Source organism: Xiphophorus couchianus, chromosome 13 (assembly GCF_001444195.1).
Source record: "Xiphophorus couchianus chromosome 13, X_couchianus-1.0, whole genome shotgun sequence".
Lineage (NCBI taxonomy): Eukaryota > Metazoa > Chordata > Actinopteri > Cyprinodontiformes > Poeciliidae > Xiphophorus > Xiphophorus couchianus.
Genome location: NC_040240.1, coordinates 1,471,659 through 1,486,954, shown reverse-complemented (window position 1 = coordinate 1,486,954; position 15,296 = coordinate 1,471,659). Strand labels below are relative to the sequence as shown.

Below are 15,296 nucleotides of genomic sequence, written 5' to 3'. Positions count from 1 at the left end.
TAAAAGAATTTCTATTCTGCTCTATTTTGTTTTACAGGGTCGGTGCTGGACTCGCTCTCAGAAGAGGATCTGATTAAGATGTACTTTCATGACGGCTACAGTCATGCAGAAGTTTTGGATTTCTTATCAACAGTTCACAATGTTCAAATGAGACTTTGCTCTTTAAAGAGCAAATTTAAAAAGTTATCAATTTTATGGAAACCAATGATGTCATTCTAGAGAGTTTGTGTCTTTTCTGCTGAAATTTTTCTTCATTTACTATAACTTTGGTTTGTTGTTAGTCCCAGTTCTGGATGATCTGAAGCAGAGACACGTCTTTAGTGGCAGTCATGAACAGACACGGTTTGTGTTCATGGGTTTGCTGCAATGTGACACTGATGAAAGCAAGAAAAGATGGACTACAAATACCATCAGTCCTGCTAAACAGTCTCACTGTTCATCTGTTAAACCGGATGTCATGTACCACCTACCTAACAAGATTTTTGTTGTTGTTTTTCTCATTTATTTAATTAATATCTGGTTAATTTGTTGCCTGTTTGGCAGCTTTCGAAAATAATATGTCATAAAAAAAAATTAAAAAAAATCAGCCATGTGTTAATAATATGTCACTTTTTATTGGAACAGTTTCTGATGACATAAACATTTTCATTTCTAATATTTATATGTAAATACAATTAAACATTACAACAGTTTTCAACAATAGTCGTAGCAGTTGGTAGTGACAGTTGAATGAAGAAATATAAATATATAACTAAACTATGTGTCCTGTTTTGATGCATATTTTACTCCTGGGTTTGGCAGAACAGACTGTAGGTTCCCAGACTCCCAGGAGGAATTGGGACAGTTTATGACCGAGTCAATCAGCAGTCAATGTGGCCATGACCGTCTTTAGGGACAGTTTGAGGACCTCCAGAGACAGTGGCCTAGTGCATCCACTAACTTGGGAATCCTATGTGGAAAACTACACAAGACTAGAAAACATGGTGGACTTGGAAATAAATGAGTCTAAAATTTAAAGGTTGTCAAACAACCACAATGCAGCAGAGTCAGAACTTTGACAGAGCAGGTTTCACAAGTTAACATCTGCCTTCACAGGCCAACATCCACATTTATGTTTTGTGATTCTGTATTTGAACTTAATAAAGTCCAAAGAGTTTTGTAATTCAAAGTTCATGTCTTCTTTGAAACTGATCGTATGTCTTGGGCTTTGGTATCTTGTCAGAGTTTGAACAGGAAAGCGAGGTTTGGTCTGTCTCAAGGAGAATCCTAGCAGTCTGGTTTCTTCTTGTCGTCTGGTGCTGCCCTTTTCGCTGAGCTGAACTTCAAAGATTTCCTCTCACATTTCTGATGTCAGCTTTTCCGCACACAAAGGGCCTGAACACAGAAGCATGAAGCTCCAAAGCATAAATGAAATCCAGGGTTGAAAGGCCATCCTTGAATCTAGAAAACATTTAGTACAAACATCACTTACTGATGCTAAAAAGAGCATGTTATCAAATGGATGTGTTTTACAGTCATACATAAACATTAATATCTCTAATCTTGTTTTTTGTTTAGCACAGCAAATATTGCAAAGCACTTGAATCAGGTTCTTACTTATTTGTCTGCTGGCTACTGTCGATTCTTACCCTACATTCACTTGTTTTAACTGCAACAAAATAGTAACTAAATTAACATAGTTGAAAAAATCTTGGTTTGTTATTGAAGGACCTACTTCACATGGTCTCTGTCTCTTTATGTTGTGTCCTGTCCTCAGCCGTCCCCCTGTTCCATCAGGAAACATTTTTATTGATTTCCAGCAGGATTTTCTGCGTCTCCTCAGTCCTCTGTGTCTTCTCTCTCCTCATTAGTCAAAAGTTGTTGTCTTGTCTCGCTGATGTTGGAGAATCAACACATAATCAGACACACATTCAGTCTAAATAACAGATGATTGAAGGAGACTTTCTGATCAAGTCATCATCATGTCCTCACCTTTTCCACAATCTCTTCCAACCAGTAGATCAGCAGGTGGAGCAGGTCTTCTGTTTTATTTGTTGGTCAACTCAAGTCATGTGACATGAGTTGACAGAGAAATGAAATAAAGAGAAAAGACAACAGAGTTAAAGAGGAAAATAATCATGGACAGCAGACAGAACCAGTTTGTAACTTTCAGCTCAACTCTATGCAGCTCCATCTGAAATGTTTAGTTATGTTTTGTAGATAGAAATGTTCTTACTTTTTTCGTCAACTGGGTTCTCTTATCTTCCTCCACCTGACAGACGGTGTTGAAGGTGGAGGATTCCAGGCTCAGGAGATCCAACCTGGGATGATCAGAACATCAGAGATTTGAGAAGTTTGGATCTTGGATCAGAGACTAGTATCTGTAGTTTTTAAAGTCTATTCTCTTTTTGTGATCTTTCTGTGTTGCAACACATGAATATGGCCATAGAAACTATTTGTTTTATGAGATTAATAGTTTATTTTCCTTCCCTCTGACCCTGTTCTCTAGTTTCCCTCTGCATAAAAGCTCTTAATTAAATCCCTCAATCACAAATTCTGTCTATCTTCTCCTCTGTCTTCTAATTTCTTATTTGATGCTTTAATTAAGTCTCTAATACAAAATATTATCAGGAAAACTTTCCTTACTTAATGTAAATTTGAACTCTATATGGAGGAACACTTTCTACTAATAGTGAATTTCTTTCTATGTTTATTTAGTAAAGCTGATGGTCCCAGTGCCAGCAGGAGGCCAGCAGTATTACGTGTTGTGGAATGCAAAAACTTACAAACAGGAACCAGGAGGACAGGAACCACATGGACAACCACGAAAGAATCCAGCGATGAGCAGCTAAAACCTGGAAGATTAAAACTGGGAGACTGGATTAATGAAGGTACAGGTGAGAACAATTTACTATATTAGAGCGCACCGTGTGGGGAAGCACCGCTATTACACCCTGAAACTTGGCATTTATTTCTGTCTTTTTCTTTTATCCTTAAAGATTTTAATTTGTACTCCGCGGGGTTGTTTTAATTCCTCTACATTTTAATTTGTCCACCGTGACATCATATTAGTCCTAAAAGATTTAAATTTCTCACTACTTGAGAAGCGTTGTCTCCATCCTTAGAGAAATGAATTTGTCCAGAAAAGCGTTGTCTCTTCTCAGTCTTAAGAGATTTTAGGTTTGACACCCAGCAGCATTACTTACTTTTAAAATTATCGCCTGAGTTTAAATGTCTTGCTCATTTTAACATGTGGCCTTGAGGGTTTTGGAATCCAGCCGCCAAATGATTGATCCGTGGATCAACAGTTCATATCCGGGATCCAAAGGTCCTGCCTATTTCTCTCTTCCTCTTTCATCTATGAACATTTAAATTAACTCCCGTTGTTACTGTTATTTCATACGTAAAACGCTTCACTCCCTGTGGATTTTATAATGTCCAGACCAGAATGATTATAACTTTAAAACCGCTGTTTCAATCCGTTTACACCAGAGCTCAACCGATTATATTGTATTGCATATTATATTGAATTTATTATGTCTTAAAAATTAGAACTGTCAGAAATATTGTTTAAATTTTAGAGTTTCATTTGCAGCAGTGTTGTCTCAATTGTATTGATTCCAGTGTCCGGAGCTGCGTTGTCTTAATTGTTGTTGGTTTGATTTTTGCCCAGCAAGATTGGTTTAGATTTAGTATTAATCCTGTGGCGTTGTCTTATTCCTTTTAGCATTTGTCTTTTACGCACCATCCATGTCCGACTCCTTTTAGTGTTTTTTGTTCAGCAGTAAGGTCTTGTTCCTCAGAAATTTAAATTAGCATCCGCCAGCATTTAGTCATACATTCATCAACAGCAAAAATGTCAGCATTGCCTGTCCAGCTAGAATCCTTAACATCTAAAATGAAACATCTAGCAGCGGGATAAAGAAAAGCCCCGGCGCAAGACGCTACCTAAGGCATCCTCGGTCCTGCTAGAATCCTTAACCTCTAAAATGAAACATCTAGCAGCGGGATAAAGAAAAGCCCCGGCGCAAGGCGCTACCTAAGGCATCCTCGGTCCTGCTAGAATCCTTAACATCTAAAATGAAACATCTAGCAGCGGGATAAAGAAAAGCCCCGGCGCAAGGCGCTACCTAAGGCATCCTCGGTCCTGCTAGAATCCTTAACATCTAAAATGAAACATCTAGCAGCGGGATAAAGAAAAGCCCCGGTGCAAGGCGCTACCTAAGGCATCCTCGGTCCTGCTAGAAAGCCATTGGCTTTAACAAAAACAACAGAGAAATTACGTTATCCTAATGGGACTTCTCCGGTAGGTCTTCAGTTTTTCAAGAACCCAATCTAATCAGAGTCATCACTTGACAAGTCGTAGTGAGGTCTAAAATACACTTGTCTGGAACTCTCTCTTCCTCTAATTCTGTCAGATCCAATTCCAGATGTTGAAGGCATTGGTTCCTCTTCTTTTTCCATTTGAGACTTCATACAGACACATATGCAAGGGAATGTCAAACTTGGAACTTTGCAATATGTTGATGGGGAAGTACTAATGGCAGGAGAAGACACAATGGGATCCTCACACACTGTCCTTGGTGGACAGTTGAGGACAGGGGATGACAAAACAGAATCTTCACTGATTGGGGGACTGATGGCATAGATTGACATAATGGGACCTTCACATGGCAATCTTGGTGAGGGACTGAAGACAGGGGAGGACAGAATGGGATCCTCACATGCACTCTTAGGTGAAAGACTGATGGGTGAAAAAATGGGATCCACCCAGAATGGCATGGGCGAGGGACTGGAGACAGGGGAGGACTGAAAAGAATCCTCACACAATGTATTTGTGGAGGGACTGAGAACAGGTTCCTCTTCATCATCGCTGTTCCTGGACCTCTTGGCAGGGATCTCCTCTTCAGTACCACTGTCCCTGGTCCTCTTGGAGGGGAGCTCATCTCTAGGCTGCTGCTCCCTGGTGCTTTTAGCAGAGGGCTCCTCTTCAGCGTCACTGTCCCTGGTCCTCTTGGCAGTGGGCTCCTCTTCAGAGTCACTGTCCCTGGTCCTCTTGGCAGGGGGCTCCTCTTCAGCGTCACTGTCCCTGGTCCTCTTGGCAGGGGGCTCCTCTTCAGCGTCACTGTCCCTGGTCCTCTTGGCAGGGGGCTCCTCTTCAGAGTCACTGTCCCTGGTCCTCTTGGCAGGGGACTCCTCTTCAGCGTCACTGTCCCTGGTCCTCTTGGCAGGGGGCTCCTCTTCAGTGTCACTGTCCCTGGTCCTCTTGGCAGGGGGCTCCTTTTCATCAAAACTGTCCCTGGTCCTCTTGGCAGGGGGCTCCTCTTCAGAGTCACTGTCCCTGGTCCTCTTGGCAGGGGGCTCCTCTTCAGAGTCACTGTCCTTTGTCCTCTTTCTGCTTATGCCGGTCGCAGATGTCACACGAGTCACATCCCCTACCAAACCTACCTGATGACGTTGCGAGATACCAAAAGGTCTGCAGTCATCTGGACTCAAAACAGGCTCTTCAAGTGAGGTCAATTGAAAAATGCCCTCTTGAAGCTTCTGAGCCATCTCGAGCTCAGCGTAAGGACGGTCTACTGTTGGACTGCAGCTGGTAGTACTGATATTACCGTAACTGCTAGTCCAGTCACTACCTACCTCATCTTCACTGAAGACGGTAATAGAGCTACGACTGGAGCTGCTAATACAGCTACCACTGAAACTGCTAGCCCAGTCATCTTGACTGGAGCTACCACTGGAGCTGGTACTACAGTCAACAGACTGCGGAGGTGAACTACACCTCGACTCCTCTGCATGATCTCCAGAAACCATGTTGTCTGACATGATTTCTTGGAAAACATTTGACCACACCTTACCAAGATCCTTACCATCGTCTGGATGTTCCTTCAATGTTGGGGATCCGTCTGCTGGAAGACCTACACTATGAGCTGTGAAGGAAAACAAGAAAAAACCATCGTTCAGCATCAAGACCTTCACAAAAATCCAAAGCAATGTTTAAAGAGAACACTGAAATACCAAAATACACTAACCCAGGTTTGAGAATGTCTAAATATAAATTAAAGAAGTATGTGCTGTGTTGAGGACTTTTTAATAGCTAATAAAATACCTTTAATCTTACATTGTACCATTAGTGTGAATAAAATAAAACACTGCAACAAGTTACTCAGTTTACCCTCCTATAACTCTCACAAATCTTTGATGCTGCTGAACAGGTAAGTTTTATCTTAACAGACAAAACAAGAAACATGAGTCATTCATTACTATTAAACTTAAATTACTGCTTACATAACTTTAACACTATAAAAGAATTGAAAAATAATTAATGTTTCCATTAGAATTTTTAAATGACTAAAATGTTAACTGTAGTTAATTAAATTAAAATCCTCTGAGCTCCACAAATTTTCAGAATCACATCAACAGCTACTCTGACACCCCGTCAGTAAATCCTACAGTATGAATAAATACCTATATACCCCTACATATAGCCAACAGCAGAAATGTACATCTGTAAAAATCAGAGTCTAAAGACTGGGGATCTACTGTAAATAAACAGGCCAACATTCAAGTAACTTCTGAAAATGATACATCACTAAAATGCAATGGAACAAAACACTGTTTTCTGATCTTGAGTAATTACAATAAATAATTTAGTTACTTTGTGAAATCAATAGGCACACATTGATTGTTCTTTAGAGATTTTTTCTAAGAATAAAGTTGTCTGTTGTCATTTAATCAATGTATCCATGGAGACTACATATACTACATTTTCGAAAAGCTGGTTCCAAAACTTATTTTTTTTAAAAACAACTACAGTCAGCATTACTGACATTTTCCAAAATTTCAAACAACTAGCATATAAATCACAAAACAAATTCAATTAACTCACAAATATGTTGCATCCCAAAAATGCAAATTATACCTTCCTAAGTTTTTGTCTTTCTTAACTTTTTATTGAAGTCATTTTATATAATTTCCCCAATGTATCCATGGAAACTAAATATGGTTGGGCATTTTTCAAAAAAATGGACAAAGAACCATCCAGCTTGCCAAGAATTAGACACCAAAGTCATAAAAGCTAATTTTCACAAAGAAATCATTATTTTGTATTTGAAAATCAGCTTTGATTGATGATCACTACGACACAGACACACACGTGCGCGCGCACACACACACACACACACACACATATAATGCTTATTACTGGGGCGACAGTGGTAGGAGTTTGCCCTGCAATGGCCTGCCTTTGTCGTTGTGTCCTTGGTCAAGACTCTTCTCCCACTTTCCTGCTGGTGTTGGTCAGAAGGGCCAATGGTTTGATATAACAGCTGTGGCTACAATCCATTAGCTTATCATCATCAGTGTGTGAACATGTGCATGAATGGAAATTAGTGATTTTATGTAAAGCCTCTTTGAGTGTTCTAATAAACCTCTACAAGTCTGATGTCATTGCCATGGAAACCAAACATGTTTTGTCAGGGTATTTAAAAAAAACCAGTTAAGAATAAGCTAGTTTTCCCGTTTTGTTTTGTTGTTTTTTTTTTCCAAACCAGTATACCAATTTTTCTCAAACACTAGTGCTAACATCCCAGACATTTATCCACAAATTTCAATAAGCTAACACATAAGTCACTAAACTATTTAAATTAACTCACATATTTGTTTCATCCCACAAAAGCAAAAAAGACCTATTAAAGCTATATATTTCAAAGAAGTCAACAAAATTTCGAAGTATTGGACCACAAAGTCTTCAAACCTGATACTGTTAGATTAAATTTGACCGTTTTAGCTTTTTCTAATCAATTCACCATGTTAGCATTCCTGGCGATGCTAAAAACCCCAGATCAACATGTCCTTATCTTGAAAAAATAATAAAACTAAACAATTAAATCATAGTTTGTCATAGGGAAAATACATTTTTAAAAATGTTTTTTAAAGTAATATTAAATATTTAATGCGTATCCATGGATACCGAGTGTGTATCACGGTATTTTTCAAAAAATAACGGTCAAAAACAAACTAATTTTCCAAACAAAACAAAAAAAAAAACAGGCTACATGTTTCTTTCTTCAAATAATAAAACTAAATTAAATTACAGGCTATCAAAGGGGAAAATACATGTTGTTAAATGTTTTTTTAAAGTAACATTAAATAGCTAATGTATTTTATTTAGCGTTTCCATGGAAACTGAATGTTTATCAGAGTATTTTTCAAAAAATAACGGTCACGAACCAACAAATTTTTTCAAGAATTTGACAGTAATTCAACTAATTTGACTATAATTAACTAAAATACATATGTTTCTTAAATCACTACACCAGTTTAACATTCCTGGCATTTCCTGGAAATTCAGTCAAGAAAAAAACTCCTTAGTTGAGAAAGATCTATGCTAGCAAGAATGCTACTTGTCTTTTTTTATACAGCAGGCAATATTTCTTTTAAAAAAACGCACACAAACACAAAATAAACTAAACAATTCATTATTATTTTAGCAATAACTTGTTTTTGTTTAATAAAAATAATAGAAGAATGATATGAACCTTCCAGCTGATCCCCCTGCGGGTCCTTCTCCTGGCCAGGATCCATCTTTCGTGGGTTTTGGGATTCTTCAGCAAGTGCGTAATTCACCAAGCGCTTCTTCAGCAAGTTTTGCAAAGTAGACTTCTCCACAGGTTCAAACCTTCCGAGGCGTTAGGCTCCTTCAGGCGTCTCCTTCAAAAGTCCCGTAGCAAAAGGAAAGAATTCAGAAGGTCGGCGTCATTTATAGGGTTTCCGACGCTAACGTCGTTTCCATGACTTTCATTGACGAAGGCTCAATGACGAATGCACGCGCTGGTGCATTCGCGCAAATTGCACGTGCTTGCATCCATCTCCTGTTGCTGTTAGTTAATAATAAAGTTTAAAAAATGGCTGTGATAATTATTTTGTAATCAACTGCATTAGAATAATATTGTCTGAACAATAGGGCCCCAACTGCACAATGCTGCAGAGGCAACAAACAAAAAAACAAACAAACATAGTTTTAGCATGTATATTATTAAAAACAAAATCTAATCATGTATTTTTTATAAGTTATGGAAAGACTCAAACTTAAACGGTGATTTTGTTGTAGGCCAAGTTGTCTTACAACATGTCAGGGACATGAATAATGTTCAATGGATTTTAACATTTTGATCACAAGATGAACAGGGTATTTCTGAAGCGTATATAAATGTTGCTGCACAGTGCAGTCAGAGTTGTTTATGTCCAGCGGATGTCCAGGAGGTGGCAGCTCGCAGCCCACAGCTTCAAAGCTGTGCCATCATCTTCACCTGCCCTTCAGCTGTCTGCTCTAGCACAGTTCCTGGAAAAAGAGGAAGATTGAGGTAAAGATATTTAAAAAGGTGAATTATTAACTTTGCTGGCTACAGTGTTTTGGTTTTGTTGGTTTGTTTTTGTATGTTTGTCTTCATACTTGGTCTTTTATAAAATGTTTGTGTTTTTATCCACTTCATCTCACACAGTTCTGTTTCACCAGTTTTACTATATTATATAAGACACAGCATTATTTAATTTGTCTCACTGGTTTGTAGAATCCACCGGTCAGCATCTTATTCTCTGGTGTAAAGAAGCAGTAGATAGAGGTGGACGCTCCCTCTGCTGGGGTTTGGATCAAGAAACTCAAGATCTTAGCTATGTTACTTAATTGCATTAGAAAATGGCACCATGTGCCTGGAAAATACTCAACGCTGCATCTTTAAACAACAAAGCAACCATCTTCATCCCCCGTTCTTTTTTTCCCCATCCCATCCCGTCCTTCATCGTGTAAACCTTCTGTCACTCATGCAGCTATCCTCCTCTTCCAGAATATCCTCGTCTCCATCCTCTCTCCCCATGGCAACGCTCTGCTCTGGAACTTGCTTGAACACTGCCTGTGGCTGTGCAGGATTAACTCTAAATTTATATTGTTCAGCTTCAGTAATTTCATGCATCCCGGCACCGCACTCAAATTCTTCTTGGCTACACCTAGCTTCTTCATACTGTAGCTCATTTCTTGAAAGCATCTCCTCACCTTCTCTATCAACACATATAAAGTGAACCTGATCTGCAGAGCTTTTTTTCTTCAGAGTTAAACCAAACTGCTGCTTTCCCATATGTTCATGGTATGGATCACAAACGTTATCCCTTTTCAGTAATTGCTACCCTGCATGTCATGCCTGCATTTCCAAATGCTCTTTGGAAAAGTCAAGAGTCGTTTGTTTGAATCAATTGGATTATTTGTGCAATTTTTTTTGACCACTAAATATGCCACGGTCTATTAGTGGTATTCTGATGAAGTGGAAGTGACTGGGAAGGACAGAAATTCAGCCGTGAAGTGGTAAACCAAGTAAAACCATAGGGTGGGGTCAGCAGTTGACCCCTTTCTGTGGGGGTCATCTACCACCAAACCACTAAACATATAAAAACTTAGTGGACGTTTATGCTAAAACCCCAAACACAAAAAAATATAGTAAGCTAATGTTAAGCATAAAAAAGCAGACGCTAACACTAAACACAAATAAATTGTAAAAATATTGTAAGATAACGATATGTACAAAAAAGTAGAACCGAACACTAGACCTCTAAGCTCATTAAAAGTATCAGAAACTAACACTAAACACAAAAAGCTAATGCTAACCACTAAAGACGACCGTCTCTCCAGTCTGGTCTCGCAGACTGCAAAGTCCTCAAGTTCAGTTTTGGACTCTTATTTTGCTACAACTCTAAAGTTTTAGAAATACAGTCACCATAGTCAAAAGCAGATGACATAACATATATAGTTAATCCAAATTATGAAACTGGGTAACATTTTGTGGCACTAATTGGTTTAAAAGGATCACGCTGAAAAATGTCCGTCATCCTGAAATTCAAGTGGTTTTTGGGAAATATGAAAAACTTACGACCTGAAAGGGAAAGATACAAACTGTTATGTTTATTCATATTTGAACGATTTTTACAGTAATATGCTGCACTATGTAAACTAAGCATGGAAGGTCACTCAAGTTAGTGTGTGTGTGTGTGTGGGTGTGTGTGTGGATGCAAGTTCTCCCAGTGCTCTCTACAAACAACCAATCAGACGCATGAGGAGGGTTTTAGCGCTGTCAATCACAATCTTTAGCCGTCAGTAGTCGGTCAGGGAGGAGGAGGAGATTCATCTTTTCACAGATTATCTGTCTCATAACAAACTGTCATGACAAGAAAGCAAGGCAGTTGCATGCCTTTAAAATTGTGCCGCTTTTTATGGGTCAAATAGACTCAACAAATTGTAACAGCAGGGGGGCCAAATTTAATTTTTTGTCATGGGGCCCAAGTTTCGTGGTGGCGCCCTGCTCCATAGATAGATATCAATCTATCTATACAGACAGAGAGATGTTTGTATCTTGTTCTTGGTGTATAAATATCTGGTTTCAACTGTCCCTCTTTTTTTTTTTAGGTGGCCATGTTTTAAGTTTTTTGTCTTCTGTGGTCAAAATCTAGGGACAGTTCAAATGTTCTGCTTTTCATGTGGGAAAAATGTTCGGTTCTTGGCACAAGGTGAAGACATCAGTAAATAGTCTTGAAGTTCTCTTGGTTCAACCAGCCATAGATGGAAATACCAGCTAGTTATCAGTAAATATATTCTGATTCTGATTTTTGAATATTTTAAAATTAACATACTTTACTGTACATTACTTTTGAGTACACTATTTATATTCTACTTTTAATAACTCCACAGTACTTGCGTTGAATTTTTGCCTTTACAGCATTTTACTCTGTTTTTACATATTTTATCTTCTATCTTCATGTGAACCGAACTGCTTTAATTGTTAGTTTAGCTCCTGAATTTCTCCATTGTTGGACAGTAAAAGAATTTCTATTCTGCTCTATTTTGTTTTACAGGGTCGGTGCTGGACTCGCTCTCAGAAGAGGATCTGATTAAGATGTACTTTCATGACGGCTACAGTCATGCAGAAGTTTTGGATTTCTTATCAACAGTTCACAATGTTCAAATGAGACTTTGCTCTTTAAAGAGCAAATTTAAAAAGTTATCAATTTTATGGAAACCAATGATGTCATTCTAGAGAGTTTGTGTCTTTTCTGCTGAAATTTTTCTTCATTTACTATAACTTTGGTTTGTTGTTAGTCCCAGTTCTGGATGATCTGAAGCAGAGACACGTCTTTAGTGGCAGTCATGAACAGACACGGTTTGTGTTCATGGGTTTGCTGCAATGTGACACTGATGAAAGCAAGAAAAGATGGACTACAAATACCATCAGTCCTGCTAAACAGTCTCACTGTTCATCTGTTAAACCGGATGTCATGTACCACCTACCTAACAAGATTTTTGTTGTTGTTTTTCTCATTTATTTAATTAATATCTGGTTAATTTGTTGCCTGTTTGGCAGCTTTCGAAAATAATATGTCATAAAAAAAAATAAAAAAAAATCAGCCATGTGTTAATAATATGTCACTTTTTATTGGAACAGTTTCTGATGACATAAACATTTTCATTTCTAATATTTATATGTAAATACAATTAAACATTACAACAGTTTTCAACAATAGTCGTAGCAGTTGGTAGTGACAGTTGAATGAAGAAATATAAATATATAACTAAACTATGTGTCCTGTTTTGATGCATATTTTACTCCTGGGTTTGGCAGAACAGACTGTAGGTTCCCAGACTCCCAGGAGGAATTGGGACAGTTTATGACCGAGTCAATCAGCAGTCAATGTGGCCATGACCGTCTTTAGGGACAGTTTGAGGACCTCCAGAGACAGTGGCCTAGTGCATCCACTAACTTGGGAATCCTATGTGGAAAACTACACAAGACTAGAAAACATGGTGGACTTGGAAATAAATGAGTCTAAAATTTAAAGGTTGTCAAACAACCACAATGCAGCAGAGTCAGAACTTTGACAGAGCAGGTTTCACAAGTTAACATCTGCCTTCACAGGCCAACATCCACATTTATGTTTTGTGATTCTGTATTTGAACTTAATAAAGTCCAAAGAGTTTTGTAATTCAAAGTTCATGTCTTCTTTGAAACTGATCGTATGTCTTGGGCTTTGGTATCTTGTCAGAGTTTGAACAGGAAAGCGAGGTTTGGTCTGTCTCAAGGAGAATCCTAGCAGTCTGGTTTCTTCTTGTCGTCTGGTGCTGCCCTTTTCGCTGAGCTGAACTTCAAAGATTTCCTCTCACATTTCTGATGTCAGCTTTTCCGCACACAAAGGGCCTGAACACAGAAGCATGAAGCTCCAAAGCATAAATGAAATCCAGGGTTGAAAGGCCATCCTTGAATCTAGAAAACATTTAGTACAAACATCACTTACTGATGCTAAAAAGAGCATGTTATCAAATGGATGTGTTTTACAGTCATACATAAACATTAATATCTCTAATCTTGTTTTTTGTTTAGCACAGCAAATATTGCAAAGCACTTGAATCAGGTTCTTACTTATTTGTCTGCTGGCTACTGTCGATTCTTACCCTACATTCACTTGTTTTAACTGCAACAAAATAGTAACTAAATTAACATAGTTGAAAAAATCTTGGTTTGTTATTGAAGGACCTACTTCACATGGTCTCTGTCTCTTTATGTTGTGTCCTGTCCTCAGCCGTCCCCCTGTTCCATCAGGAAACATTTTTATTGATTTCCAGCAGGATTTTCTGCGTCTCCTCAGTCCTCTGTGTCTTCTCTCTCCTCATTAGTCAAAAGTTGTTGTCTTGTCTCGCTGATGTTGGAGAATCAACACATAATCAGACACACATTCAGTCTAAATAACAGATGATTGAAGGAGACTTTCTGATCAAGTCATCATCATGTCCTCACCTTTTCCACAATCTCTTCCAACCAGTAGATCAGCAGGTGGAGCAGGTCTTCTGTTTTATTTGTTGGTCAACTCAAGTCATGTGACATGAGTTGACAGAGAAATGAAATAAAGAGAAAAGACAACAGAGTTAAAGAGGAAAATAATCATGGACAGCAGACAGAACCAGTTTGTAACTTTCAGCTCAACTCTATGCAGCTCCATCTGAAATGTTTAGTTATGTTTTGTAGATAGAAATGTTCTTACTTTTTTCGTCAACTGGGTTCTCTTATCTTCCTCCACCTGACAGACGGTGTTGAAGGTGGAGGATTCCAGGCTCAGGAGATCCAACCTGGGATGATCAGAACATCAGAGATTTGAGAAGTTTGGATCTTGGATCAGAGACTAGTATCTGTAGTTTTTAAAGTCTATTCTCTTTTTGTGATCTTTCTGTGTTGCAACACATGAATATGGCCATAGAAACTATTTGTTTTATGAGATTAATAGTTTATTTTCCTTCCCTCTGACCCTGTTCTCTAGTTTCCCTCTGCATAAAAGCTCTTAATTAAATCCCTCAATCACAAATTCTGTCTATCTTCTCCTCTGTCTTCTAATTTCTTATTTGATGCTTTAATTAAGTCTCTAATACAAAATATTATCAGGAAAACTTTCCTTACTTAATGTAAATTTGAACTCTATATGGAGGAACACTTTCTACTAATAGTGAATTTCTTTCTATGTTTATTTAGTAAAGCTGATGGTCCCAGTGCCAGCAGGAGGCCAGCAGTATTACGTGTTGTGGAATGCAAAAACTTACAAACAGGAACCAGGAGGACAGGAACCACATGGACAACCACGAAAGAATCCAGCGATGAGCAGCTAAAACCTGGACGATTAAAACTGGGAGACTGGATTAATGAAGGTACAGGTGAGAACAATTTACTATATTAGAGCGCACCGTGTGGGGAAGCACCGCTATTACACCCTGAAACTTGGCATTTATTTCTGTCTTTTTCTTTTATCCTTAAAGATTTTAATTTGTACTCCGCGGGGTTGTTTTAATTCCTCTACATTTTAATTTGTCCACCGTGACATCATATTAGTCCTAAAAGATTTAAATTTCTCACTACTTGAGAAGCGTTGTCTCCATCCTTAGAGAAATGAATTTGTCCAGAAAAGCGTTGTCTCTTCTCAGTCTTAAGAGATTTTAGGTTTGACACCCAGCAGCATTACTTACTTTTAAAATTATCGCCTGAGTTTAAATGTCTTGCTTATTTTAACATGTGGCCTTGAGGGTTTTGGAATCCAGCCGCCAAATGATTGATCCGTGGATCAACAGTTCATATCCGGGATCCAAAGGTCCTGCCTATTTCTCTCTTCCTCTTTCATCTATGAACATTTAAATTAACTCCCGTTGTTACTGTTATTTCATACGTAAAACGCTTCACTCCCTGTGGATTTTATAATGTCCAGACCAGAATGATTATAACTTTAAAACCGCTGTTTCA

General features: G+C 38.3%; 1 long non-coding RNA gene across 2 annotated transcripts; it reads right to left on the bottom strand.

The window, feature by feature from the left end:
- Nucleotides 1-592: 592 nt before the first annotated feature.
- LOC114156614 (uncharacterized) lies at nucleotides 593-14,669 on the bottom strand. 2 transcript variants are annotated; one of them, XR_003597977.1, is made up of 6 exons: nucleotides 14,606-14,669; nucleotides 13,812-14,140; nucleotides 13,555-13,713; nucleotides 1,972-2,300; nucleotides 1,715-1,873; nucleotides 593-1,440 (listed from the first exon to the last, which is right to left on the bottom strand). It is a non-coding gene; the product is annotated as an uncharacterized LOC114156614 (long non-coding RNA). The 2 variants fall into 2 exon arrangements; XR_003597978.1 differs by lacking the exons at nucleotides 593-1,440; nucleotides 1,715-1,873; nucleotides 1,972-2,300 and adding an exon at nucleotides 12,429-13,280 and having other exon boundaries at nucleotides 14,606-14,665.
- Between the last annotated feature and the right edge of the window lie 627 nt (nucleotides 14,670-15,296).